Here is a 20643-nt window from a genome sequence, read left to right as displayed (position 1 = left end):
CATCCAAGTACTAACCGAGCTCGACGCTGCTTAACTGCGGTGATCGGACGAGAACCGGTGTTTTCAGCGTGATATGGTCGTAGACACTAAGGTGACTAAAATAAAGGCATATAAAGCTAAGAAACGCCGGAAGTATATGGAATCATCACTTTGATATTGAAAATAGAAACTGTTTTCGACATGAGATTTTTATACAGAAAAAAACTTATGAAACTGATGAAATTTATACAGAAATGAGATCAATCGATGAAATACAGTTTGCCATTTGCAGTTTCTGTCCTCCTTATTATTAAATTTCAAGTTCACTAGAAAGTTGATTTCAAGGATATGTGCGAATTTACAGAAACGACGTCCACGAATTACATGGGTATTAAAATGCACAACTACATACGCCTCCGTGGCCCAATGGATAAGGCACCGGCCTCCTAAGCCGGGGATTGCGGGTTCGAGTCCCGTCGGAGGTAGACAATTTTTACTAGCCTTACAACATATTCTGCCTAAATGCACTTTTTCACAAAGATCCGTTGAAAAAAAATGCTGTTATTGTAGCTACATTACGGTATTTGAAATTAATTTTGTGCTTCGAAAGACTTACCAAACATGCAGCCATAACCTTTCAGCGTCCTCGAATTCACCCTAGCGTCGCTATGACAATATTCGACAATGGAGACTTGTACATGTTGTAGTGACTTAGAAATTCGTCTGTCGACCTTTTTATAACAGTTTTATCAAGGTAAATATATGAACATGCAGGGACAAAATAAAAGGAAGGAGGGGGGGGGGGGGGGGTGAAAAAAAGAGGACAGGTGAAGGAGCTAGAAGAAGATAGGAACAGATAGAGAAAATTATAAAAAGGAATGTCTACAACACCCGGTATTCCCAGGCGGTCACCCATCCAAGTACTAACCGAGCTCGACGCTGCTTAACTGCGGTGATCGGACGAGAACCGGTGTTTTCAGCGTGATATGGTCGTAGACACTAAGGTGACTAAAATAAAGGCATATAAAGCTAAGAAACGCCGGAAGTATATGGAATCATCACTTTGATATTGAAAATAGAAACTGTTTTCGACATGAGATTTTTATACAGAAAAAAACTTATGAAACTGATGAAATTTATACAGAAATGAGATCAATCGATGAAATACAGTTTGCCATTTGCAGTTTCTGTCCTCCTTATTATTAAATTTCAAGTTCACTAGAAAGTTGATTTCAAGGATATGTGCGAATTTACAGAAACGACGTCCACGAATTACATGGGTATTAAAATGCACAACTACATACGCCTCCGTGGCCCAATGGATAAGGCACCGGCCTCCTAAGCCGGGGATTGCGGGTTCGAGTCCCGTCGGAGGTAGACAATTTTTACTAGCCTTACAACATATTCTGCCTAAATGCACTTTTTCACAAAGATCCGTTGAAAAAAAATGCTGTTATTGTAGCTACATTACGGTATTTGAAATTAATTTTGTGCTTCGAAAGACTTACCAAACATGCAGCCATAACCTTTCAGCGTCCTCGAATTCACCCTAGCGTCGCTATGACAATATTCGACAATGGAGACTTGTACATGTTGTAGTGACTTAGAAATTCGTCTGTCGACCTTTTTATAACAGTTTTATCAAGGTAAATATATGAACATGCAGGGACAAAATAAAAGGAAGGAGGGGGGGGGGGGGGGGGGGGTGAAAAAAAGAGGACAGGTGAAGGAGCTAGAAGAAGATAGGAACAGATAGAGAAAATTATAAAAAGGAATGTCTACAACACCCGGTATTCCCAGGCGGTCACCCATCCAAGTACTAACCGAGCTCGACGCTGCTTAACTGCGGTGATCGGACGAGAACCGGTGTTTTCAGCGTGATATGGTCGTAGACACTAGGTGACTAAAATAAAGGCATATAAAGCTAAGAAACGCCGGAAGTATATGGAATCATCACTTTGATATTGAAAATAGAAACTGTTTTCGACATGAGATTTTTATACAGAAAAAAACTTATGAAACTGATGAAATTTATACAGAAATGAGATCAATCGATGAAATACAGTTTGCCATTTGCAGTTTCTGTCCTCCTTATTATTAAATTTCAAGTTCACTAGAAAGTTGATTTCAAGGATATGTGCGAATTTACAGAAACGACGTCCACGAATTACATGGGTATTAAAATGCACAACTACATACGCCTCCGTGGCCCAATGGATAAGGCACCGGCCTCCTAAGCCGGGGATTGCGGGTTCGAGTCCCGTCGGAGGTAGACAATTTTTACTAGCCTTACAACATATTCTGCCTAAATGCACTTTTTCACAAAGATCCGTTGAAAAAAATGCTGTTATTGTAGCTACATTACGGTATTTGAAATTAATTTTGTGCTTCGAAAGACTTACCAAACATGCAGCCATAACCTTTCAGCGTCCTCGAATTCACCCTAGCGTCGCTATGACAATATTCGACAATGGAGACTTGTACATGTTGTAGTGACTTAGAAATTCGTCTGTCGACCTTTTTATAACAGTTTTATCAAGGTAAATATATGAACATGCAGGGACAAAATAAAAGGAAGGAGGGGGGGGGGTGAAAAAAAGAGGACAGGTGAAGGAGCTAGAAGAAGATAGGAACAGATAGAGAAAATTATAAAAAGGAATGTCTACAACACCCGGTATTCCCAGGCGGTCACCCATCCAAGTACTAACCGAGCTCGACGCTGCTTAACTGCGGTGATCGGACGAGAACCGGTGTTTTCAGCGTGATATGGTCGTAGACACTAAGGTGACTAAAATAAAGGCATATAAAGCTAAGAAACGCCGGAAGTATATGGAATCATCACTTTGATATTGAAAATAGAAACTGTTTTCGACATGAGATTTTTATACAGAAAAAAACTTATGAAACTGATGAAATTTATACAGAAATGAGATCAATCGATGAAATACAGTTTGCCATTTGCAGTTTCTGTCCTCCTTATTATTAAATTTCAAGTTCACTAGAAAGTTGATTTCAAGGATATGTGCGAATTTACAGAAACGACGTCCACGAATTACATGGGTATTAAAATGCACAACTACATACGCCTCCGTGGCCCAATGGATAAGGCACCGGCCTCCTAAGCCGGGGATTGCGGGTTCGAGTCCCGTCGGAGGTAGACAATTTTTACTAGCCTTACAACATATTCTGCCTAAATGCACTTTTTCACAAAGATCCGTTGAAAAAAATGCTGTTATTGTAGCTACATTACGGTATTTGAAATTAATTTTGTGCTTCGAAAGACTTACCAAACATGCAGCCATAACCTTTCAGCGTCCTCGAATTCACCCTAGCGTCGCTATGACAATATTCGACAATGGAGACTTGTACATGTTGTAGTGACTTAGAAATTCGTCTGTCGACCTTTTTATAACAGTTTTATCAAGGTAAATATATGAACATGCAGGGACAAAATAAAAGGAAGGAGGGGGGGGGGTGAAAAAAAGAGGACAGGTGAAGGAGCTAGAAGAAGATAGGAACAGATAGAGAAAATTATAAAAAGGAATGTCTACAACACCCGGTATTCCCAGGCGGTCACCCATCCAAGTACTAACCGAGCTCGACGCTGCTTAACTGCGGTGATCGGACGAGAACCGGTGTTTTCAGCGTGATATGGTCGTAGACACTAAGGTGACTAAAATAAAGGCATATAAAGCTAAGAAACGCCGGAAGTATATGGAATCATCACTTTGATATTGAAAATAGAAACTGTTTTCGACATGAGATTTTTATACAGAAAAAAACTTATGAAACTGATGAAATTTATACAGAAATGAGATCAATCGATGAAATACAGTTTGCCATTTGCAGTTTCTGTCCTCCTTATTATTAAATTTCAAGTTCACTAGAAAGTTGATTTCAAGGATATGTGCGAATTTACAGAAACGACGTCCACGAATTACATGGGTATTAAAATGCACAACTACATACGCCTCCGTGGCCCAATGGATAAGGCACCGGCCTCCTAAGCCGGGGATTGCGGGTTCGAGTCCCGTCGGAGGTAGACAATTTTTACTAGCCTTACAACATATTCTGCCTAAATGCACTTTTTCACAAAGATCCGTTGAAAAAAATGCTGTTATTGTAGCTACATTACGGTATTTGAAATTAATTTTGTGCTTCGAAAGACTTACCAAACATGCAGCCATAACCTTTCAGCGTCCTCGAATTCACCCTAGCGTCGCTATGACAATATTCGACAATGGAGACTTGTACATGTTGTAGTGACTTAGAAATTCGTCTGTCGACCTTTTTATAACAGTTTTATCAAGGTAAATATATGAACATGCAGGGACAAAATAAAAGGAAGGAGGGGGGGGGGGGGGTGAAAAAAAGAGGACAGGTGAAGGAGCTAGAAGAAGATAGGAACAGATAGAGAAAATTATAAAAAGGAATGTCTACAACACCCGGTATTCCCAGGCGGTCACCCATCCAAGTACTAACCGAGCTCGACGCTGCTTAACTGCGGTGATCGGACGAGAACCGGTGTTTTCAGCGTGATATGGTCGTAGACACTAAGGTGACTAAAATAAAGGCATATAAAGCTAAGAAACGCCGGAAGTATATGGAATCATCACTTTGATATTGAAAATAGAAACTGTTTTCGACATGAGATTTTTATACAGAAAAAAACTTATGAAACTGATGAAATTTATACAGAAATGAGATCAATCGATGAAATACAGTTTGCCATTTGCAGTTTCTGTCCTCCTTATTATTAAATTTCAAGTTCACTAGAAAGTTGATTTCAAGGATATGTGCGAATTTACAGAAACGACGTCCACGAATTACATGGGTATTAAAATGCACAACTACATACGCCTCCGTGGCCCAATGGATAAGGCACCGGCCTCCTAAGCCGGGGATTGCGGGTTCGAGTCCCGTCGGAGGTAGACAATTTTTACTAGCCTTACAACATATTCTGCCTAAATGCACTTTTTCACAAAGATCCGTTGAAAAAAATGCTGTTATTGTAGCTACATTACGGTATTTGAAATTAATTTTGTGCTTCGAAAGACTTACCAAACATGCAGCCATAACCTTTCAGCGTCCTCGAATTCACCCTAGCGTCGCTATGACAATATTCGACAATGGAGACTTGTACATGTTGTAGTGACTTAGAAATTCGTCTGTCGACCTTTTTATAACAGTTTTATCAAGGTAAATATATGAACATGCAGGGACAAAATAAAAGGAAGGAGGGGGGGGGGGGGGTGAAAAAAAGAGGACAGGTGAAGGAGCTAGAAGAAGATAGGAACAGATAGAGAAAATTATAAAAAGGAATGTCTACAACACCCGGTATTCCCAGGCGGTCACCCATCCAAGTACTAACCGAGCTCGACGCTGCTTAACTGCGGTGATCGGACGAGAACCGGTGTTTTCAGCGTGATATGGTCGTAGACACTAAGGTGACTAAAATAAAGGCATATAAAGCTAAGAAACGCCGGAAGTATATGGAATCATCACTTTGATATTGAAAATAGAAACTGTTTTCGACATGAGATTTTTATACAGAAAAAAACTTATGAAACTGATGAAATTTATACAGAAATGAGATCAATCGATGAAATACAGTTTGCCATTTGCAGTTTCTGTCCTCCTTATTATTAAATTTCAAGTTCACTAGAAAGTTGATTTCAAGGATATGTGCGAATTTACAGAAACGACGTCCACGAATTACATGGGTATTAAAATGCACAACTACATACGCCTCCGTGGCCCAATGGATAAGGCACCGGCCTCCTAAGCCGGGGATTGCGGGTTCGAGTCCCGTCGGAGGTAGACAATTTTTACTAGCCTTACAACATATTCTGCCTAAATGCACTTTTTCACAAAGATCCGTTGAAAAAAATGCTGTTATTGTAGCTACATTACGGTATTTGAAATTAATTTTGTGCTTCGAAAGACTTACCAAACATGCAGCCATAACCTTTCAGCGTCCTCGAATTCACCCTAGCGTCGCTATGACAATATTCGACAATGGAGACTTGTACATGTTGTAGTGACTTAGAAATTCGTCTGTCGACCTTTTTATAACAGTTTTATCAAGGTAAATATATGAACATGCAGGGACAAAATAAAAGGAAGGAGGGGGGGGGGGGGTGAAAAAAAGAGGACAGGTGAAGGAGCTAGAAGAAGATAGGAACAGATAGAGAAAATTATAAAAAGGAATGTCTACAACACCCGGTATTCCCAGGCGGTCACCCATCCAAGTACTAACCGAGCTCGACGCTGCTTAACTGCGGTGATCGGACGAGAACCGGTGTTTTCAGCGTGATATGGTCGTAGACACTAAGGTGACTAAAATAAAGGCATATAAAGCTAAGAAACGCCGGAAGTATATGGAATCATCACTTTGATATTGAAAATAGAAACTGTTTTCGACATGAGATTTTTATACAGAAAAAAACTTATGAAACTGATGAAATTTATACAGAAATGAGATCAATCGATGAAATACAGTTTGCCATTTGCAGTTTCTGTCCTCCTTATTATTAAATTTCAAGTTCACTAGAAAGTTGATTTCAAGGATATGTGCGAATTTACAGAAACGACGTCCACGAATTACATGGGTATTAAAATGCACAACTACATACGCCTCCGTGGCCCAATGGATAAGGCACCGGCCTCCTAAGCCGGGGATTGCGGGTTCGAGTCCCGTCGGAGGTAGACAATTTTTACTAGCCTTACAACATATTCTGCCTAAATGCACTTTTTCACAAAGATCCGTTGAAAAAAAATGCTGTTATTGTAGCTACATTACGGTATTTGAAATTAATTTTGTGCTTCGAAAGACTTACCAAACATGCAGCCATAACCTTTCAGCGTCCTCGAATTCACCCTAGCGTCGCTATGACAATATTCGACAATGGAGACTTGTACATGTTGTAGTGACTTAGAAATTCGTCTGTCGACCTTTTTATAACAGTTTTATCAAGGTAAATATATGAACATGCAGGGACAAAATAAAAGGAAGGAGGGGGGGGGGGTGAAAAAAAGAGGACAGGTGAAGGAGCTAGAAGAAGATAGGAACAGATAGAGAAAATTATAAAAAGGAATGTCTACAACACCCGGTATTCCCAGGCGGTCACCCATCCAAGTACTAACCGAGCTCGACGCTGCTTAACTGCGGTGATCGGACGAGAACCGGTGTTTTCAGCGTGATATGGTCGTAGACACTAAGGTGACTAAAATAAAGGCATATAAAGCTAAGAAACGCCGGAAGTATATGGAATCATCACTTTGATATTGAAAATAGAAACTGTTTTCGACATGAGATTTTTATACAGAAAAAAACTTATGAAACTGATGAAATTTATACAGAAATGAGATCAATCGATGAAATACAGTTTGCCATTTGCAGTTTCTGTCCTCCTTATTATTAAATTTCAAGTTCACTAGAAAGTTGATTTCAAGGATATGTGCGAATTTACAGAAACGACGTCCACGAATTACATGGGTATTAAAATGCACAACTACATACGCCTCCGTGGCCCAATGGATAAGGCACCGGCCTCCTAAGCCGGGGATTGCGGGTTCGAGTCCCGTCGGAGGTAGACAATTTTTACTAGCCTTACAACATATTCTGCCTAAATGCACTTTTTCACAAAGATCCGTTGAAAAAAATGCTGTTATTGTAGCTACATTACGGTATTTGAAATTAATTTTGTGCTTCGAAAGACTTACCAAACATGCAGCCATAACCTTTCAGCGTCCTCGAATTCACCCTAGCGTCGCTATGACAATATTCGACAATGGAGACTTGTACATGTTGTAGTGACTTAGAAATTCGTCTGTCGACCTTTTTATAACAGTTTTATCAAGGTAAATATATGAACATGCAGGGACAAAATAAAAGGAAGGAGGGGGGGGGGGGGGTGAAAAAAAGAGGACAGGTGAAGGAGCTAGAAGAAGATAGGAACAGATAGAGAAAATTATAAAAAGGAATGTCTACAACACCCGGTATTCCCAGGCGGTCACCCATCCAAGTACTAACCGAGCTCGACGCTGCTTAACTGCGGTGATCGGACGAGAACCGGTGTTTTCAGCGTGATATGGTCGTAGACACTAAGGTGACTAAAATAAAGGCATATAAAGCTAAGAAACGCCGGAAGTATATGGAATCATCACTTTGATATTGAAAATAGAAACTGTTTTCGACATGAGATTTTTATACAGAAAAAAACTTATGAAACTGATGAAATTTATACAGAAATGAGATCAATCGATGAAATACAGTTTGCCATTTGCAGTTTCTGTCCTCCTTATTATTAAATTTCAAGTTCACTAGAAAGTTGATTTCAAGGATATGTGCGAATTTACAGAAACGACGTCCACGAATTACATGGGTATTAAAATGCACAACTACATACGCCTCCGTGGCCCAATGGATAAGGCACCGGCCTCCTAAGCCGGGGATTGCGGGTTCGAGTCCCGTCGGAGGTAGACAATTTTTACTAGCCTTACAACATATTCTGCCTAAATGCACTTTTTCACAAAGATCCGTTGAAAAAAATGCTGTTATTGTAGCTACATTACGGTATTTGAAATTAATTTTGTGCTTCGAAAGACTTACCAAACATGCAGCCATAACCTTTCAGCGTCCTCGAATTCACCCTAGCGTCGCTATGACAATATTCGACAATGGAGACTTGTACATGTTGTAGTGACTTAGAAATTCGTCTGTCGACCTTTTTATAACAGTTTTATCAAGGTAAATATATGAACATGCAGGGACAAAATAAAAGGAAGGAGGGGGGGGGGGGGGTGAAAAAAAGAGGACAGGTGAAGGAGCTAGAAGAAGATAGGAACAGATAGAGAAAATTATAAAAAGGAATGTCTACAACACCCGGTATTCCCAGGCGGTCACCCATCCAAGTACTAACCGAGCTCGACGCTGCTTAACTGCGGTGATCGGACGAGAACCGGTGTTTTCAGCGTGATATGGTCGTAGACACTAAGGTGACTAAAATAAAGGCATATAAAGCTAAGAAACGCCGGAAGTATATGGAATCATCACTTTGATATTGAAAATAGAAACTGTTTTCGACATGAGATTTTTATACAGAAAAAAACTTATGAAACTGATGAAATTTATACAGAAATGAGATCAATCGATGAAATACAGTTTGCCATTTGCAGTTTCTGTCCTCCTTATTATTAAATTTCAAGTTCACTAGAAAGTTGATTTCAAGGATATGTGCGAATTTACAGAAACGACGTCCACGAATTACATGGGTATTAAAATGCACAACTACATACGCCTCCGTGGCCCAATGGATAAGGCACCGGCCTCCTAAGCCGGGGATTGCGGGTTCGAGTCCCGTCGGAGGTAGACAATTTTTACTAGCCTTACAACATATTCTGCCTAAATGCACTTTTTCACAAAGATCCGTTGAAAAAAATGCTGTTATTGTAGCTACATTACGGTATTTGAAATTAATTTTGTGCTTCGAAAGACTTACCAAACATGCAGCCATAACCTTTCAGCGTCCTCGAATTCACCCTAGCGTCGCTATGACAATATTCGACAATGGAGACTTGTACATGTTGTAGTGACTTAGAAATTCGTCTGTCGACCTTTTTATAACAGTTTTATCAAGGTAAATATATGAACATGCAGGGACAAAATAAAAGGAAGGAGGGGGGGGGGGGGTGAAAAAAAGAGGACAGGTGAAGGAGCTAGAAGAAGATAGGAACAGATAGAGAAAATTATAAAAAGGAATGTCTACAACACCCGGTATTCCCAGGCGGTCACCCATCCAAGTACTAACCGAGCTCGACGCTGCTTAACTGCGGTGATCGGACGAGAACCGGTGTTTTCAGCGTGATATGGTCGTAGACACTAAGGTGACTAAAATAAAGGCATATAAAGCTTAGTCTCGATAACCCAGACGCATATATATAGCGTCTGGGGTGATTAACCGGACTGGTCAGATATTTATAGGGGGCGTAACAAATAATTAAATATAGAACATATCTATATATAGCACTTCCGTTACCCCCATTATATTTTAAAATAACAACAGTAAACAGTGTAACGTTACATGTATATGTGACTATTAAAACTGACATTCTTGTAACTGATCCCACAACTGAACAAACCCCTGTGGTTGATCCTATGTTGCCCAACTTGCAGATGGGCAATTTTAAAAGAACGATCAACAGCTGTAATTAGCGGTGATCTTTTTGTCTGGATTTTGTACACATGTAAAAAAAAATAAAGAAAGACGATTTTTTTTCGTGCGAAAAATTTGGTTGATTACATTAGGAAACACTGTAGTATGACTGTATAGTGCCCTCCTTATACCAAGTTCTGGATCCGCCACTGGTCGCGTATAGAGGATTACACGTCGCTAAGAGAGGGATCCGTAGGTGGATCGTTGTACATAAAGCAATACAATATACCTCAATTTTCTGGCGAGTTATAATTTCTCGAACATACACCCGAAACGGGCTATAATTTAGGACCTCATCTTTATAATTATTGTTATTTTTTTCGTCCTGAACATTACCATTATTTACCGCATAAGCAACCCAAAAGTCAATCTATTTTCATATTAAAACACACCACGTTTAATAGTCTCTTATCTTCATACTATAAACTACCATTTTTCTCTTTTTTGATATTAAAGAACACCACTATATATATTCTCTATTCTTTATATTGTATCCACATCGTCCTGAACATGCATGAAATATTTGCCACTTGACCTTACTGAAGCAACCAACAGTCGGTTTATTGTTGCCACGTTAGTCTGTATTCCTTATTTTCATTTTTAATCCATTTTTCTTAGTTTTGTCTCATTCTTATTTCTGTAAATTCTTGTTTTAATTTATGCTTTCCTTTTTATAATAATCTTTCAGATATCTGACGCACTTACCTTACTTGAAAAGCACACATCAAGTTACGTTAATGGAAAGAAAAACAACAAAAATGATTACAATGGTGAACCCCTTGCTCAACTTATCACTGGCATATCAGTGATATCACACAATGAGTCAACTCAATTTTTAATTACAAAATTAACTGATCTTAAAATTGCTAACGATAGAATAGTATGAATGTTTCACCAATAATCTAAATCGCCTAATTTTTTGGGAAGAAAACATTTGGGGACCAACCTTCACATAATACCACTTTGCCAGTCTCCGTGTCTATTAAGAAATACAGAAGTTTACTAGTCATTGATGAAACCAAATACTCTTTGAATGCATGTTTGAATCAATCACATGGAAAAGATGATATGGATTTATCCCATACTGCATGATAACTTGTACAAAAAATAACTGAAAAGTGTATTCTCCTACTACAAACTATTAAAATATCCATCATGTATTAAAGGGCAGCTTCACAAAAACAACAACTTCGAATTCTCCTGTACATGTGAACCTTTATATAAAATAAGGAGATTGGTATGATTGTTTTAAATGAGGCAACAAAACAGCAGAGTTCAAATTACATGGATATATAATCACTGCTCTGCCTTCCATATTAAGAAAACTCCATACCATATAGTAAACTGAGAAGGGCCAGACATGTAAATGAGATACAACGCAAACGTGAAAACTGTTAAATTGTTTATATGATTTTTAATTTGTTAATACAAATCTTAATTCTCTGACAACAATGTGTTTCTTGATGTTTGTTTTATTTACTTAATATCTGTCTGTGTACCTTTTTTCGCTTTGTGGTTGCTGTCAAAATAATGTTAACCCATCATTTTTGATACTGTGATTTATTTATAATGATTGCAGTATGATACAATGAAAATTCGAATATTTATATAGATTATTTTTTAATTCTTCACATTTTACACATAACATCTGTGTCTCGATATCATCATTGGTTTGTCTACAAAATAAAAAGTAAATGTTAAAATCATATTAATGTTTGGTCACCAGCATAGCATATATGAAAAACAAAATGTTTAAAAAAAACACTATATAGAAATATACATTAAAAAATGTCTTGGTGCGCTACGGGATGCGAAATTATCTCGCTGTGATGACACGACCCATTCGTGGCTTTATGTTGTTTCCTGCTCTTTTGTCGGGTTGCTGTCTCTTTGACACATTCCCTGTTTGCATTCTCTATCAAAATCATGCATGAATTTTATCATTGTTAAAGGCCATACAGTTGCATATACATGCTCTCATTTGAACTTGGGGTTCATTGACACCTCTTTTCATTGATGCTGCATCTATTGTTTTACTGTCTATTGTTTTGCATAAAAACGAATTTTCAGTGTATTCCTCGTGCCATGGTTTTGTTTCAAGGTTTAGATAGCCAATTGGTATATATTCACTGACAACATTTGTATTCTTTTATGGACTTTTAGTGTGAAAAATGCCTCTTAAAAGTGCAAAAAAATATTTTTCTTTTTTAAGTTGACCAGTCCAGACTTTGTTTACTAACAGTATATTTAAATTACTTTTCATAACAAGGTGTCCCACTTCTTATGTGTTTGTATAAGCTAAATGCATTTGTTTAAAAAAAAAATCGAGCATAAATCATGTTTATCGTTTGGTGTATGTACAAAATCAGTGGCATCTTCTAGATATACTTTGTTTGTTTTTCTTCTGCATATGGTTTTAAATTGCGTTCCCTCCTTCAAATGTGTACAACATTGCGCATTTCTCCTCTCCCCCCTTTTTTCCCACATATCAAGATGCAAACTCCCTTTAATATACACTACAAATAAATACAACAAACTGATCTTGGATGAAGTTCATATTTCGGCGTCATATCACTTTTCCATCAAGTATTTTTAAAGTTAACAACCCCAAAATGTATTTATAGCGTACAGACGACTGTTCGAGTGGTCCCAGTCAATACAAAAATTGCCATTTATTGTATGATTATTAACTTGCTTGCGATGCACGGACATGCATGAAAGAATATAACTACTCGATGTTTCAGGTTGCATTAAAATTTATGTAACAGTTTGTGTTGTTATATCATCTTACCAAGGTTTGATGTGCTCAGTTATTTTCTTTCGCGGTCACGGAAGCCATGCTGTCTGGTGTTTTCCACGACTTGTATGTCGTCACAAAAAAAAATATAAATAGCTTTAAACAACAATCGGTACACTCGGGCTTTTCAATAGTATTATCCTAATATAATTTCTTCCGAAGTCAATAACCAACTTCTTGGTTATTCGTCTTGGACATTATCTTTAAAAACAAGCTAAAAGAGCCGATACTATTCCGAATGTCATAAATTACCATTTTTATATCACTTGTCATCCAGACGCTCTACTTTGAAAAATAAAGCGGCTGGATGATCGAGACTATATAAAGCTAAGAAACGCCGGAAGTATATGGAATCATCACTTTGATATTGAAAATAGAAACTGTTTTCGACATGAGATTTTTATACAGAAAAAAACTTATGAAACTGATGAAATTTATACAGAAATGAGATCAATCGATGAAATACAGTTTGCCATTTGCAGTTTCTGTCCTCCTTATTATTAAATTTCAAGTTCACTAGAAAGTTGATTTCAAGGATATGTGCGAATTTACAGAAACGACGTCCACGAATTACATGGGTATTAAAATGCACAACTACATACGCCTCCGTGGCCCAATGGATAAGGCACCGGCCTCCTAAGCCGGGGATTGCGGGTTCGAGTCCCGTCGGAGGTAGACAATTTTTACTAGCCTTACAACATATTCTGCCTAAATGCACTTTTTCACAAAGATCCGTTGAAAAAAATGCTGTTATTGTAGCTACATTACGGTATTTGAAATTAATTTTGTGCTTCGAAAGACTTACCAAACATGCAGCCATAACCTTTCAGCGTCCTCGAATTCACCCTAGCGTCGCTATGACAATATTCGACAATGGAGACTTGTACATGTTGTAGTGACTTAGAAATTCGTCTGTCGACCTTTTTATAACAGTTTTATCAAGGTAAATATATGAACATGCAGGGACAAAATAAAAGGAAGGAGGGGGGGGGGGGTGAAAAAAAGAGGACAGGTGAAGGAGCTAGAAGAAGATAGGAACAGATAGAGAAAATTATAAAAAGGAATGTCTACAACACCCGGTATTCCCAGGCGGTCACCCATCCAAGTACTAACCGAGCTCGACGCTGCTTAACTGCGGTGATCGGACGAGAACCGGTGTTTTCAGCGTGATATGGTCGTAGACACTAAGGTGACTAAAATAAAGGCATATAAAGCTAAGAAACGCCGGAAGTATATGGAATCATCACTTTGATATTGAAAATAGAAACTGTTTTCGACATGAGATTTTTATACAGAAAAAAACTTATGAAACTGATGAAATTTATACAGAAATGAGATCAATCGATGAAATACAGTTTGCCATTTGCAGTTTCTGTCCTCCTTATTATTAAATTTCAAGTTCACTAGAAAGTTGATTTCAAGGATATGTGCGAATTTACAGAAACGACGTCCACGAATTACATGGGTATTAAAATGCACAACTACATACGCCTCCGTGGCCCAATGGATAAGGCACCGGCCTCCTAAGCCGGGGATTGCGGGTTCGAGTCCCGTCGGAGGTAGACAATTTTTACTAGCCTTACAACATATTCTGCCTAAATGCACTTTTTCACAAAGATCCGTTGAAAAAAATGCTGTTATTGTAGCTACATTACGGTATTTGAAATTAATTTTGTGCTTCGAAAGACTTACCAAACATGCAGCCATAACCTTTCAGCGTCCTCGAATTCACCCTAGCGTCGCTATGACAATATTCGACAATGGAGACTTGTACATGTTGTAGTGACTTAGAAATTCGTCTGTCGACCTTTTTATAACAGTTTTATCAAGGTAAATATATGAACATGCAGGGACAAAATAAAAGGAAGGAGGGGGGGGGGGGGGGGGTGAAAAAAAGAGGACAGGTGAAGGAGCTAGAAGAAGATAGGAACAGATAGAGAAAATTATAAAAAGGAATGTCTACAACACCCGGTATTCCCAGGCGGTCACCCATCCAAGTACTAACCGAGCTCGACGCTGCTTAACTGCGGTGATCGGACGAGAACCGGTGTTTTCAGCGTGATATGGTCGTAGACACTAAGGTGACTAAAATAAAGGCATATAAAGCTAAGAAACGCCGGAAGTATATGGAATCATCACTTTGATATTGAAAATAGAAACTGTTTTCGACATGAGATTTTTATACAGAAAAAAACTTATGAAACTGATGAAATTTATACAGAAATGAGATCAATCGATGAAATACAGTTTGCCATTTGCAGTTTCTGTCCTCCTTATTATTAAATTTCAAGTTCACTAGAAAGTTGATTTCAAGGATATGTGCGAATTTACAGAAACGACGTCCACGAATTACATGGGTATTAAAATGCACAACTACATACGCCTCCGTGGCCCAATGGATAAGGCACCGGCCTCCTAAGCCGGGGATTGCGGGTTCGAGTCCCGTCGGAGGTAGACAATTTTTACTAGCCTTACAACATATTCTGCCTAAATGCACTTTTTCACAAAGATCCGTTGAAAAAAATGCTGTTATTGTAGCTACATTACGGTATTTGAAATTAATTTTGTGCTTCGAAAGACTTACCAAACATGCAGCCATAACCTTTCAGCGTCCTCGAATTCACCCTAGCGTCGCTATGACAATATTCGACAATGGAGACTTGTACATGTTGTAGTGACTTAGAAATTCGTCTGTCGACCTTTTTATAACAGTTTTATCAAGGTAAATATATGAACATGCAGGGACAAAATAAAAGGAAGGAGGGGGGGGGGGGGGGGTGAAAAAAAGAGGACAGGTGAAGGAGCTAGAAGAAGATAGGAACAGATAGAGAAAATTATAAAAAGGAATGTCTACAACACCCGGTATTCCCAGGCGGTCACCCATCCAAGTACTAACCGAGCTCGACGCTGCTTAACTGCGGTGATCGGACGAGAACCGGTGTTTTCAGCGTGATATGGTCGTAGACACTAAGGTGACTAAAATAAAGGCATATAAAGCTAAGAAACGCCGGAAGTATATGGAATCATCACTTTGATATTGAAAATAGAAACTGTTTTCGACATGAGATTTTTATACAGAAAAAAACTTATGAAACTGATGAAATTTATACAGAAATGAGATCAATCGATGAAATACAGTTTGCCATTTGCAGTTTCTGTCCTCCTTATTATTAAATTTCAAGTTCACTAGAAAGTTGATTTCAAGGATATGTGCGAATTTACAGAAACGACGTCCACGAATTACATGGGTATTAAAATGCACAACTACATACGCCTCCGTGGCCCAATGGATAAGGCACCGGCCTCCTAAGCCGGGGATTGCGGGTTCGAGTCCCGTCGGAGGTAGACAATTTTTACTAGCCTTACAACATATTCTGCCTAAATGCACTTTTTCACAAAGATCCGTTGAAAAAAATGCTGTTATTGTAGCTACATTACGGTATTTGAAATTAATTTTGTGCTTCGAAAGACTTACCAAACATGCAGCCATAACCTTTCAGCGTCCTCGAATTCACCCTAGCGTCGCTATGACAATATTCGACAATGGAGACTTGTACATGTTGTAGTGACTTAGAAATTCGTCTGTCGACCTTTTTATAACAGTTTTATCAAGGTAAATATATGAACATGCAGGGACAAAATAAAAGGAAGGAGGGGGGGGGGGGGGTGAAAAAAAGAGGACAGGTGAAGGAGCTAGAAGAAGATAGGAACAGATAGAGAAAATTATAAAAAGGAATGTCTACAACACCCGGTATTCCCAGGCGGTCACCCATCCAAGTACTAACCGAGCTCGACGCTGCTTAACTGCGGTGATCGGACGAGAACCGGTGTTTTCAGCGTGATATGGTCGTAGACACTAAGGTGACTAAAATAAAGGCATATAAAGCTAAGAAACGCCGGAAGTATATGGAATCATCACTTTGATATTGAAAATAGAAACTGTTTTCGACATGAGATTTTTATACAGAAAAAAACTTATGAAACTGATGAAATTTATACAGAAATGAGATCAATCGATGAAATACAGTTTGCCATTTGCAGTTTCTGTCCTCCTTATTATTAAATTTCAAGTTCACTAGAAAGTTGATTTCAAGGATATGTGCGAATTTACAGAAACGACGTCCACGAATTACATGGGTATTAAAATGCACAACTACATACGCCTCCGTGGCCCAATGGATAAGGCACCGGCCTCCTAAGCCGGGGATTGCGGGTTCGAGTCCCGTCGGAGGTAGACAATTTTTACTAGCCTTACAACATATTCTGCCTAAATGCACTTTTTCACAAAGATCCGTTGAAAAAAATGCTGTTATTGTAGCTACATTACGGTATTTGAAATTAATTTTGTGCTTCGAAAGACTTACCAAACATGCAGCCATAACCTTTCAGCGTCCTCGAATTCACCCTAGCGTCGCTATGACAATATTCGACAATGGAGACTTGTACATGTTGTAGTGACTTAGAAATTCGTCTGTCGACCTTTTTATAACAGTTTTATCAAGGTAAATATATGAACATGCAGGGACAAAATAAAAGGAAGGAGGGGGGGGGGGGGGTGAAAAAAAGAGGACAGGTGAAGGAGCTAGAAGAAGATAGGAACAGATAGAGAAAATTATAAAAAGGAATGTCTACAACACCCGGTATTCCCAGGCGGTCACCCATCCAAGTACTAACCGAGCTCGACGCTGCTTAACTGCGGTGATCGGACGAGAACCGGTGTTTTCAGCGTGATATGGTCGTAGACACTAAGGTGACTAAAATAAAGGCATATAAAGCTAAGAAACGCCGGAAGTATATGGAATCATCACTTTGATATTGAAAATAGAAACTGTTTTCGACATGAGATTTTTATACAGAAAAAAACTTATGAAACTGATGAAATTTATACAGAAATGAGATCAATCGATGAAATACAGTTTGCCATTTGCAGTTTCTGTCCTCCTTATTATTAAATTTCAAGTTCACTAGAAAGTTGATTTCAAGGATATGTGCGAATTTACAGAAACGACGTCCACGAATTACATGGGTATTAAAATGCACAACTACATACGCCTCCGTGGCCCAATGGATAAGGCACCGGCCTCCTAAGCCGGGGATTGCGGGTTCGAGTCCCGTCGGAGGTAGACAATTTTTACTAGCCTTACAACATATTCTGCCTAAATGCACTTTTTCACAAAGATCCGTTGAAAAAAATGCTGTTATTGTAGCTACATTACGGTATTTGAAATTAATTTTGTGCTTCGAAAGACTTACCAAACATGCAGCCATAACCTTTCAGCGTCCTCGAATTCACCCTAGCGTCGCTATGACAATATTCGACAATGGAGACTTGTACATGTTGTAGTGACTTAGAAATTCGTCTGTCGACCTTTTTATAACAGTTTTATCAAGGTAAATATATGAACATGCAGGGACAAAATAAAAGGAAGGAGGGGGGGGGGGGGGGGGGGTGAAAAAAAGAGGACAGGTGAAGGAGCTAGAAGAAGATAGGAACAGATAGAGAAAATTATAAAAAGGAATGTCTACAACACCCGGTATTCCCAGGCGGTCACCCATCCAAGTACTAACCGAGCTCGACGCTGCTTAACTGCGGTGATCGGACGAGAACCGGTGTTTTCAGCGTGATATGGTCGTAGACACTAAGGTGACTAAAATAAAGGCATATAAAGCTAAGAAACGCCGGAAGTATATGGAATCATCACTTTGATATTGAAAATAGAAACTGTTTTCGACATGAGATTTTTATACAGAAAAAAACTTATGAAACTGATGAAATTTATACAGAAATGAGATCAATCGATGAAATACAGTTTGCCATTTGCAGTTTCTGTCCTCCTTATTATTAAATTTCAAGTTCACTAGAAAGTTGATTTCAAGGATATGTGCGAATTTACAGAAACGACGTCCACGAATTACATGGGTATTAAAATGCACAACTACATACGCCTCCGTGGCCCAATGGATAAGGCACCGGCCTCCTAAGCCGGGGATTGCGGGTTCGAGTCCCGTCGGAGGTAGACAATTTTTACTAGCCTTACAACATATTCTGCCTAAATGCACTTTTTCACAAAGATCCGTTGAAAAAAATGCTGTTATTGTAGCTACATTACGGTATTTGAAATTAATTTTGTGCTTCGAAAGACTTACCAAACATGCAGCCATAACCTTTCAGCGTCCTCGAATTCACCCTAGCGTCGCTATGACAATATTCGACAATGGAGACTTGTACATGTTGTAGTGACTTAGAAATTCGTCTGTCGACCTTTTTATAACAGTTTTATCAAGGTAAATATATGAACATGCAGGGACAAAATAAAAGGAAGGAGGGGGGGGGGGGGGTGAAAAAAAGAGGACAGGTGAAGGAGCTAGAAGAAGATAGGAACAGATAGAGAAAATTATAAAAAGGAATGTCTACAACACCCGGTATTCCCAGGCGGTCACCCATCCAAGTACTAACCGAGCTCGACGCTGCTTAACTGCGGTGATCGGACGAGAACCGGTGTTTTCAGCGTGATATGGTCGTAGACACTAAGGTGACTAAAATAAAGGCATATAAAGCTAAGAAACGCCGGAAGTATATGGAATCATCACTTTGATATTGAAAATAGAAACTGTTTTCGACATGAGATTTTTATACAGAAAAAAACTTATGAAACTGATGAAATTTATACAGAAATGAGATCAATCGATGAAATACAGTTTGCCATTTGCAGTTTCTGTCCTCCTTATTATTAAATTTCAAGTTCACTAGAAAGTTGATTTCAAGGATATGTGCGAATTTACAGAAACGACGTCCACGAATTACATGGGTATTAAAATGCACAACTACATACGCCTCCGTGGCCCAATGGATAAGGCACCGGCCTCCTAAGCCGGGGATTGCGGGTTCGAGTCCCGTCGGAGGTAGACAATTTTTACTAGCCTTACAACATATTCTGCCTAAATGCACTTTTTCACAAAGATCCGTTGAAAAAAATGCTGTTATTGTAGCTACATTACGGTATTTGAAATTAATTTTGGACTTGATTTTCGAACGCACTAATCAATAGGATGTTTACATTGTGAGGTCCGGGAATTTTTTCTATTTTGGTGAGTTAAAAGCCAAATTGTTGATGAAAAACTTGTACAATATCTTTATTTTGTGACATTGATGTGTAAAATATAAGGAATTAGTTGAAATACAGACTTTTTAACCCCTTATTCCTGCTTTTGTTGTGCAGGATAAGGGGGGTGTTTCGGTGCGCCTGACTTTGACATTAGGGTTTAACCTATAACCAATCAGTTGTAAAGGGTGCGTTCTGATAAACACCTATAGTGATAATGCAGAATAATAAATTAAAACAGAGTTCAGAAAGGACAAAAGATGTATCAGGAGGACAAAAAAAGTCGCTACGATATGTTCATAGACTCGATAGACATTATAAGAAAGAATGTACTCTTCATGTACATGACATACCAAACACATCTTTTAATGCTGAAACTGTGATAGAGACAGTGGAAAAGATATGTGGAGAGAACACAGTTTTAGCTGTTGTTCCAGTTGATAACAATAATGGTTATGAAATAACAACAGATTCGGAAGAGAGTGCTTGGCAACTGACAAATGGACTTAAGATTGATAATGAAAATTTTGAATGTACATTGCAATTT

General features: G+C 38.6%; 1 long non-coding RNA gene and 37 other non-coding genes across 38 annotated transcripts; 19 read left to right on the top strand and 19 right to left on the bottom strand.

Moving 5' to 3' along the window:
* Window positions 1-391: 391 nt before the first annotated feature.
* Window positions 392-464, top strand: Trnar-ccu (transfer RNA arginine (anticodon CCU)). The gene has a single exon. It is a non-coding gene; the product is annotated as a tRNA-Arg (tRNA).
* A 394-nt stretch (window positions 465-858) lies between these two features.
* On the bottom strand, window positions 859-977 carry LOC139506211 (5S ribosomal RNA). Its single transcript, XR_011659985.1, has one exon. It is a non-coding gene; the product is annotated as a 5S ribosomal RNA (ribosomal RNA).
* A 306-nt stretch (window positions 978-1283) lies between these two features.
* Window positions 1284-1356, top strand: Trnar-ccu (transfer RNA arginine (anticodon CCU)). Its single transcript has one exon. It is a non-coding gene; the product is annotated as a tRNA-Arg (tRNA).
* A 398-nt stretch (window positions 1357-1754) lies between these two features.
* LOC139506210 (5S ribosomal RNA) lies at window positions 1755-1873 on the bottom strand. Its single transcript, XR_011659984.1, has one exon. It is a non-coding gene; the product is annotated as a 5S ribosomal RNA (ribosomal RNA).
* Window positions 1874-2178: 305 nt separating this feature from the next.
* Trnar-ccu (transfer RNA arginine (anticodon CCU)) lies at window positions 2179-2251 on the top strand. The gene has a single exon. It is a non-coding gene; the product is annotated as a tRNA-Arg (tRNA).
* Window positions 2252-2638: 387 nt separating this feature from the next.
* On the bottom strand, window positions 2639-2757 carry LOC139506209 (5S ribosomal RNA). Its single transcript, XR_011659983.1, has one exon. It is a non-coding gene; the product is annotated as a 5S ribosomal RNA (ribosomal RNA).
* Window positions 2758-3063: 306 nt separating this feature from the next.
* On the top strand, window positions 3064-3136 carry Trnar-ccu (transfer RNA arginine (anticodon CCU)). The gene has a single exon. It is a non-coding gene; the product is annotated as a tRNA-Arg (tRNA).
* Window positions 3137-3523: 387 nt separating this feature from the next.
* On the bottom strand, window positions 3524-3642 carry LOC139506208 (5S ribosomal RNA). Its single transcript, XR_011659982.1, has one exon. It is a non-coding gene; the product is annotated as a 5S ribosomal RNA (ribosomal RNA).
* Window positions 3643-3948: 306 nt separating this feature from the next.
* On the top strand, window positions 3949-4021 carry Trnar-ccu (transfer RNA arginine (anticodon CCU)). Its single transcript has one exon. It is a non-coding gene; the product is annotated as a tRNA-Arg (tRNA).
* A 391-nt stretch (window positions 4022-4412) lies between these two features.
* Window positions 4413-4531, bottom strand: LOC139506207 (5S ribosomal RNA). Its single transcript, XR_011659981.1, has one exon. It is a non-coding gene; the product is annotated as a 5S ribosomal RNA (ribosomal RNA).
* Window positions 4532-4837: 306 nt separating this feature from the next.
* Window positions 4838-4910, top strand: Trnar-ccu (transfer RNA arginine (anticodon CCU)). Its single transcript has one exon. It is a non-coding gene; the product is annotated as a tRNA-Arg (tRNA).
* Window positions 4911-5301: 391 nt separating this feature from the next.
* LOC139506205 (5S ribosomal RNA) lies at window positions 5302-5420 on the bottom strand. Its single transcript, XR_011659979.1, has one exon. It is a non-coding gene; the product is annotated as a 5S ribosomal RNA (ribosomal RNA).
* A 306-nt stretch (window positions 5421-5726) lies between these two features.
* On the top strand, window positions 5727-5799 carry Trnar-ccu (transfer RNA arginine (anticodon CCU)). The gene has a single exon. It is a non-coding gene; the product is annotated as a tRNA-Arg (tRNA).
* A 390-nt stretch (window positions 5800-6189) lies between these two features.
* Window positions 6190-6308, bottom strand: LOC139506204 (5S ribosomal RNA). The gene has a single exon (XR_011659978.1). It is a non-coding gene; the product is annotated as a 5S ribosomal RNA (ribosomal RNA).
* Window positions 6309-6614: 306 nt separating this feature from the next.
* Trnar-ccu (transfer RNA arginine (anticodon CCU)) lies at window positions 6615-6687 on the top strand. The gene has a single exon. It is a non-coding gene; the product is annotated as a tRNA-Arg (tRNA).
* A 389-nt stretch (window positions 6688-7076) lies between these two features.
* LOC139506203 (5S ribosomal RNA) lies at window positions 7077-7195 on the bottom strand. The gene has a single exon (XR_011659977.1). It is a non-coding gene; the product is annotated as a 5S ribosomal RNA (ribosomal RNA).
* Window positions 7196-7501: 306 nt separating this feature from the next.
* Trnar-ccu (transfer RNA arginine (anticodon CCU)) lies at window positions 7502-7574 on the top strand. The gene has a single exon. It is a non-coding gene; the product is annotated as a tRNA-Arg (tRNA).
* A 391-nt stretch (window positions 7575-7965) lies between these two features.
* Window positions 7966-8084, bottom strand: LOC139506202 (5S ribosomal RNA). Its single transcript, XR_011659976.1, has one exon. It is a non-coding gene; the product is annotated as a 5S ribosomal RNA (ribosomal RNA).
* Window positions 8085-8390: 306 nt separating this feature from the next.
* Trnar-ccu (transfer RNA arginine (anticodon CCU)) lies at window positions 8391-8463 on the top strand. Its single transcript has one exon. It is a non-coding gene; the product is annotated as a tRNA-Arg (tRNA).
* A 391-nt stretch (window positions 8464-8854) lies between these two features.
* Window positions 8855-8973, bottom strand: LOC139506200 (5S ribosomal RNA). Its single transcript, XR_011659975.1, has one exon. It is a non-coding gene; the product is annotated as a 5S ribosomal RNA (ribosomal RNA).
* Window positions 8974-9279: 306 nt separating this feature from the next.
* Trnar-ccu (transfer RNA arginine (anticodon CCU)) lies at window positions 9280-9352 on the top strand. The gene has a single exon. It is a non-coding gene; the product is annotated as a tRNA-Arg (tRNA).
* A 390-nt stretch (window positions 9353-9742) lies between these two features.
* On the bottom strand, window positions 9743-9861 carry LOC139506199 (5S ribosomal RNA). Its single transcript, XR_011659974.1, has one exon. It is a non-coding gene; the product is annotated as a 5S ribosomal RNA (ribosomal RNA).
* Window positions 9862-11799: 1938 nt separating this feature from the next.
* LOC139506182 (uncharacterized) lies at window positions 11800-13304 on the bottom strand. The gene is made up of 2 exons (XR_011659957.1): window positions 12988-13304; window positions 11800-11872 (listed from the first exon to the last, which is right to left on the bottom strand). It is a non-coding gene; the product is annotated as an uncharacterized lncRNA (long non-coding RNA).
* Window positions 13305-13595: 291 nt separating this feature from the next.
* Trnar-ccu (transfer RNA arginine (anticodon CCU)) lies at window positions 13596-13668 on the top strand. The gene has a single exon. It is a non-coding gene; the product is annotated as a tRNA-Arg (tRNA).
* Window positions 13669-14057: 389 nt separating this feature from the next.
* LOC139506198 (5S ribosomal RNA) lies at window positions 14058-14176 on the bottom strand. The gene has a single exon (XR_011659973.1). It is a non-coding gene; the product is annotated as a 5S ribosomal RNA (ribosomal RNA).
* A 306-nt stretch (window positions 14177-14482) lies between these two features.
* On the top strand, window positions 14483-14555 carry Trnar-ccu (transfer RNA arginine (anticodon CCU)). The gene has a single exon. It is a non-coding gene; the product is annotated as a tRNA-Arg (tRNA).
* Window positions 14556-14949: 394 nt separating this feature from the next.
* Window positions 14950-15068, bottom strand: LOC139506197 (5S ribosomal RNA). Its single transcript, XR_011659972.1, has one exon. It is a non-coding gene; the product is annotated as a 5S ribosomal RNA (ribosomal RNA).
* Window positions 15069-15374: 306 nt separating this feature from the next.
* Window positions 15375-15447, top strand: Trnar-ccu (transfer RNA arginine (anticodon CCU)). Its single transcript has one exon. It is a non-coding gene; the product is annotated as a tRNA-Arg (tRNA).
* A 393-nt stretch (window positions 15448-15840) lies between these two features.
* LOC139506196 (5S ribosomal RNA) lies at window positions 15841-15959 on the bottom strand. The gene has a single exon (XR_011659971.1). It is a non-coding gene; the product is annotated as a 5S ribosomal RNA (ribosomal RNA).
* Window positions 15960-16265: 306 nt separating this feature from the next.
* Window positions 16266-16338, top strand: Trnar-ccu (transfer RNA arginine (anticodon CCU)). Its single transcript has one exon. It is a non-coding gene; the product is annotated as a tRNA-Arg (tRNA).
* Window positions 16339-16729: 391 nt separating this feature from the next.
* LOC139506195 (5S ribosomal RNA) lies at window positions 16730-16848 on the bottom strand. The gene has a single exon (XR_011659970.1). It is a non-coding gene; the product is annotated as a 5S ribosomal RNA (ribosomal RNA).
* A 306-nt stretch (window positions 16849-17154) lies between these two features.
* Trnar-ccu (transfer RNA arginine (anticodon CCU)) lies at window positions 17155-17227 on the top strand. The gene has a single exon. It is a non-coding gene; the product is annotated as a tRNA-Arg (tRNA).
* A 391-nt stretch (window positions 17228-17618) lies between these two features.
* LOC139506193 (5S ribosomal RNA) lies at window positions 17619-17737 on the bottom strand. The gene has a single exon (XR_011659968.1). It is a non-coding gene; the product is annotated as a 5S ribosomal RNA (ribosomal RNA).
* Window positions 17738-18043: 306 nt separating this feature from the next.
* Trnar-ccu (transfer RNA arginine (anticodon CCU)) lies at window positions 18044-18116 on the top strand. Its single transcript has one exon. It is a non-coding gene; the product is annotated as a tRNA-Arg (tRNA).
* Window positions 18117-18512: 396 nt separating this feature from the next.
* On the bottom strand, window positions 18513-18631 carry LOC139506192 (5S ribosomal RNA). The gene has a single exon (XR_011659967.1). It is a non-coding gene; the product is annotated as a 5S ribosomal RNA (ribosomal RNA).
* A 306-nt stretch (window positions 18632-18937) lies between these two features.
* Trnar-ccu (transfer RNA arginine (anticodon CCU)) lies at window positions 18938-19010 on the top strand. The gene has a single exon. It is a non-coding gene; the product is annotated as a tRNA-Arg (tRNA).
* Window positions 19011-19401: 391 nt separating this feature from the next.
* Window positions 19402-19520, bottom strand: LOC139506191 (5S ribosomal RNA). Its single transcript, XR_011659966.1, has one exon. It is a non-coding gene; the product is annotated as a 5S ribosomal RNA (ribosomal RNA).
* A 306-nt stretch (window positions 19521-19826) lies between these two features.
* Trnar-ccu (transfer RNA arginine (anticodon CCU)) lies at window positions 19827-19899 on the top strand. The gene has a single exon. It is a non-coding gene; the product is annotated as a tRNA-Arg (tRNA).
* Window positions 19900-20643: the final 744 nt, after the last annotated feature.

This window comes from Mytilus edulis, unplaced genomic scaffold (genome assembly GCF_963676685.1).
Source record: "Mytilus edulis unplaced genomic scaffold, xbMytEdul2.2 SCAFFOLD_379, whole genome shotgun sequence".
NCBI classification, from domain to species: Eukaryota; Metazoa; Mollusca; class Bivalvia; order Mytilida; family Mytilidae; genus Mytilus; species Mytilus edulis.
This window is presented reverse-complemented; position numbering and strand designations above follow the sequence as displayed.